Genomic DNA, 6,116 nt, shown 5'->3' on the forward strand with positions numbered 1-6,116 from the left:
ATGAATTTACGCGAATGCCTTTTGGTTTGTCGGGCAGTCCGATGACCTTTACCAGATTGGTGAACACAGTTTTGCACGGGTTATTAGGCAAAAATGTTTTTGTGTATGTGGATGACATCCTGGTCGCAACAGACACAATCACGCAACACCTGGAAGTGCTTACAGAAGTACTTAGGAGGCTTAGATTAGCGGGGTTGAAAATTAAGCTAGCCAAGTGTTCATTCTTGAAAAGGCAGATCACATATCTAGGCCACGTCATATCTAAGGAAGGGGTTAGAGTAAATGACGATAAAGTCAAAGTAATAGCGAATTTTCGCACCCCAAGATCAAAGAAAGAGATTAAGTCATTCCTGGGTATCGCTGGTTTCTTCAGGAGGTTTGTGAAAGGGTTCTCTAATATAGCGGCTCCCCTAACTGATGTATTGTGGGAAGACATTCAATTTCAATGGAAGGAACCCCAGGCAGAGAGTTTTCAAAAGCTCAAGGGCACACTAATGAATCCCCCTGTTTTGAAGTTTCCAGATTTTAGCGAACCTTTTACATTAGTGACTGATGCAAGCCAGGAAGGTATGGGTGCTTGCCTTATGCAAAAGTTCTATGGGAAATTCCATCCTATAGCTTTTTATAGCAGGAAGTTCAGGACAAACGGCAGCAACGAGAAGTCCATGACCACCATAGATAAAGAAGCCTTTGCAATAGTGTCGAGCTTAATTCATTTTAAAATGTTACTGATGGGGAATAAAGTAGAAGTTCTTACAGACCACAAGCCATTGCTGGGTCTTTTTAATAAACCTGATTTGTCGCCTAAAAGAGCTTGATGGTTTTTAACTATCAGAGATTTTGATGCAAAGCTCAAATATATAGAGGGCAAATTTAACGTAGTTGCTGATGCTCTCAGTAGGAGTTTTCATGACACGGAAGGATTCCAAGTCATACAATGGGATATACCTCTCATAGAGCAAAGGCAAGATGAAGACGAAATTTTAGCAGATGCAAAAGCGTTTCTAAGCGGGAAATTAGTTAGGAAACGTTATAAGTAGCCTTTTTCGGGTTTGAAGTTAGAAGGTAATCTATTGGTTGGGAAAAATAAATATAAGTTGAGAAACAGTGAAAGTAAAGGAGATACGACACAGATCGTAATTCCAAAGGTCCTAATTCCAGTGGTTTTGGATATAGTTCATTGCAGGTTCGGTAGTCCACACTTGGGAATAGAAAAAACGTATGATGAGGTTCATGCTAAATACATTTGGAAAAACATGAGGAAAGATATGGAAAATTTTGTAAGGAATTGTACGGTGTGCAACGCATGTAAGCCTGCAAGGACAACTTCATGCAAATTAGGATTGTATCCTATACCGAGTAGACCTTTTCAAAGAATACATATGGATATCCTGGGGAATTTTTGTGAGTCTAGGTATGCGAACAAGTACTTGTTAGTGATAATAGATGAACTTACAAGGATAGTAGAAATTTTCCCACTTAAGCATAAAACGGCCAAAGAAGTAGCCATAGCATTTTTCAATGGTATCATTTGCAGATATGGCTCACCCAAAGTTCTATTAACTGACAATGGTAGGGAATTTGTGAACAAAACCTTGGAATGTTTAGCTGAAGTCATGGGGATACAGAAAGTAACAATTATTCCGTACAGACCCGAGACTAATGGGTTGTGCGAACGAGCAAACAGGAAAGTGCTCAAGGCTCTCAGGAAAACTGTAGGTGGTAATGATAAGAATTGGGACAGATATGTTAATGTTGTTAGACATAATATTAACACTATGGTTAGTGATTCTATTAAAATGACCCCATTTGAAGCTTTGTTTGGTTGTCCAGCACGAGGCACATTTGATTTGCTAACTATACCTCATCATGGGGGGGATACGATCAAGGTGTTGGTATCCACAGCGAGAGATAGACATGCTTGTCTCACCCGTAATCTCGAATCCACAACCAGAGATATGGTACAGAAGAGTAATAGTAAAACGTCTGATCCCAAGATCAATGTCGGAGACAAGGTATTTTTAAAACTTAACGTGAGAAATTAACTAAATTACAAATTAGGCCCAAAGTTTGAAGGTCCTTTTAAAGTCATTGAAGAGAAAATTGGAAACAGATTTGTAGTCATAGAGGAAAAAACAGGTCGGTCGAGGTTAACACATATCTCGAAATTGAAAAGAATTGGTTGTGGTGATTAATATATTGTCGCACAATTGCATTTTTTTTCTTTTTTTCTTGTCTGTTTTTTTGCAATTTTTTGGCAGAATGCTTTTACGTTTTTTTTTTCTCTTTTATTTCCTTCTTCTGTTTTTTTTTCTTATGCGCAAATCTGCGGCGTTTTGGCGTAAGATTTCGGGTTTAATATTTTACGTGGGAAGTTGTTGCGATATGGCAAATTTTTCTTTTAGCTGAGAAACGTGATGGTAAACATGTGATTATTCCTGTGTGTATGATATTTAGGGCTGAATTTTTGGGGTTTCACGAGTCGAATAGATGACATTGGGGTTTATATAATTCAGGTTATGTCGTGGGGAGTTATGATTTAAGGACAATTTTTTTTGGGGGGGATGATTTTTTTTGTGCGGGGTTATTGATTAAATGGAGGAAATATTTTTATCAATGGAGTGGTGTTATTATTAAGATGGGGGTGACTTTCTTTTTTTTTTTTGTGGTATATAATTATTGAATTGTGAGTTTATCGTGGTTTTTTTTATCCTGAATAGGTGATAATTTTTTATATAATTGGGCATTATCGTTTGGGAGAGTTATGTCTTCGAGATAATTTCGGAGCACCTTGGTCATGTCCTGGAGATAGTTTTGTGAAATGTGCTGATGTGGTTTCAGTATAGAACATTTTTTTGAGAATCATGAGTTTCTGGCATTGCGAGTCTGACTATGCTGCAGTTCGAAGCACCTGAGGTGTTCACAGGTGGATTTTTTGCTAATGTTGCTGTAATGAATCCGGTTGCGGATTTTTCCCTTTGGAATTGATTACTCAGAGATTTGCACTATTCTCGTAGATGTTGATTATGGCATTCCACAGGAATGTATCATGTAAGGGGATTCTTTTTCGGTCGCTTCTGGTCGATGGGATTGCTGCGGTAGCAAATTCCCCTTTGTCTTAGGCCTATTCTAGCGTTTCAGTCCCACATTTGGGCTGTACCAGAGTGGCGCTGTTGCTTATGGTGACATCTGGAATTGAGAGACCTGGAGGAGTGCTTTGGTATTGGATGGGTAGGTAGGGAGTGAGGCTCCAGGTAGGGTCCCCAAACATTTGTAGTATTCAAAATTTTCATTGCTAAGTCTCTTATATGAATAAAAAATGGCGGAATGGCTGCCGCGAGTGACAATATATATATATATATATATATATATATCTATATATATTTATATATATATATATATTATATATATATATTATATATATAATCTATATATATATATATATATATATATATATATCTATCATATACATAGATATAATATACATATATATATATGATATAGATATATATACCTATATATATCTATATAGATATGATATATATATATATATATATATATATATATATATATATATAGATATATATATCTTTTATTAATATAGATCTCTAATATTATATACACATATATATAGATATAATATACACAATATAATATATAGATATATATATATCTATCTATAATATATATTATATATATATATATCACCTTATAAATATATATATATTCGACATATAGATATTTATATTTATATTAATATATATATATACATATATATATATATATAGCACCATATATTATATATACACATATATATATATATATAATATTATATATATATATATATATACACATATATATATATATTTACACATATATATATATATATATATATATATATATACACCTCAATATTATTATATTTATATATATAACAAACATATATATATATATATATATGTATATATATATATATATACATATACACACATATATTATATATATATATATATATATATATATATATATATATTTGTGTATGTGTGTGTGTGTGTTTGTATATATATATATATATATATATATATATATATATATATATATATTGTAATGGACCGCACTCGGTCCTGCAGGATCTTAAGGAAAAAAAAATGAAATGAAATGGGACTGGAATGACTGACCGAAGTCGAGACAAACAAAGGAGGAAGGAGTGCAACAAAACCATCAAGAATGTCCTTAAACCTATTTATTATTTAAGTATCTTACAATATATACAATTGAGTCCGGGCCTAGCAAAAATTACCAATTAAATAAACAGTAACAAAAAAATAAAAATCTGAAAACAGCAGCAGTCAAAATCAATAATAAGCCCTCAAAGCCCACACAAATTACAATCATAATCAAAATAATGTAAAAAGCATCTCAACACCATTATTACAGAGCCATAATGCTCAACACCATTATTACAGAGCCATAATGCTCAACACCATTATTACAGAGCCATAATGCTCAACACCATTATTACAGAGCCATAATGCTCAACACCATTATTACAGAGCCATAATTCTCAACACCATTATTACAGAGCCATAATGCTCAACACCATTATTACAGAGCCATACTGCTCAACACCATTATTACAGAGCCATACTGCTCAACACCATTATTACAGAGCCATACTGCTCAACACCATTATTACAGAGCCATACTGCTCAACACCATTGTTACAGAGCCATACTGCTCAACACCATTGTTACAGAGCCATACTGCTCAACACCATTATTACAGAGCCATACTGCTCAACACCATTGTTACAGAGCCATAATGCTCAACACCATTGTTACAGAGCCATAATGCTCAACACCATTATTACAGAGCCATACTGCTCAACACCATTATTACAGAGCCATACTGCTCAACACCATTATTACAGAGCCATACTGCTCAACACCATTGTTACAGAGCCATACTGCTCAACACCATTGTTACAGAGCCATACTGCTCAACACCATTGTTACAGAGCCATACTGCTCAACACCATTGTTACAGAGCCATAATGCTCAACACCATTATTACAGAGCCATAATGCTCAACACCATTATTACAGAGCCATACTGCTCAACACCATTACAGAGCCATAATGCTCAACACCATTACAGAGCCATAATGCTCAACACCATTACAGAGCCATAATGCTCAACACCATTACAGAGCCATACTGCTCAACACCATTACAGAGCCATAATGCTCAGACCACTACATTATAGAAAAGATAGGCATATCATATAATAAACAAGCAGCATGAATAAATTAACAAACATGAACAGGGAGCATAAAATAAAATAAGCATAATACAGCAGCAACATAAATAAAATTATGCAAATTACTCTGGGGAGCACAGACAATAAAATTTCCGTAGAGATAACGTAAAAGTCCCTGCTGTCAAAAAGGATGAACTGAATCAGACGAACTCCGTGAAGACATCGTAACAACAGCCATCAACTGTCAACTGGAACTCAGCCACCAACACAGATGAATCACGGGAGAAACGTTGAAACAGCAACACTGGAAAAGTCCACCGATGACCAGAGTTATGCCATCACCCATCCTTCCAACTGTCAAGGCCAACAGGTAACCAATACCTGCTACTCAAGTAAATGCTCCATGCTGCTAAAGCTGCCGCAACCTGACTCGCTGCTGTGCTAACCCGAACTGTTTCAAAAAAAGAGCGAGCGGCAAAAGTCACCTCGCTCCAATAAAAGCGAAATCACAGGAGGACTGGACAACGACTAAAGAGTCAAACAAGCCTGTTACATAATCAAAACTCAAACATCAAATCACCTTACAATATATATATATATATATATATATATATATATATATATATATATCAAATTTAGCACGCATGCTTGTGAATATCCTTAAATCCACGGTAGAAACCCTATTTATCCCATTATCAATTCAACCAGTTCTTTAAGCTATAAACTTTCTAAATATCTAGTTAAATTGCTATCACCTATCTTAGATACTATTCCAAATTCCCATTTACAAAACTTGATTTCTGTGCTAGACACCCCCATATTGAATTATCCAGTACTGACAAATCAACCAGTTTTGAT

This window comes from Macrobrachium nipponense, chromosome 1 (assembly GCF_015104395.2).
Source record: "Macrobrachium nipponense isolate FS-2020 chromosome 1, ASM1510439v2, whole genome shotgun sequence".
NCBI lineage: Eukaryota > Metazoa > Arthropoda > Malacostraca > Decapoda > Palaemonidae > Macrobrachium > Macrobrachium nipponense.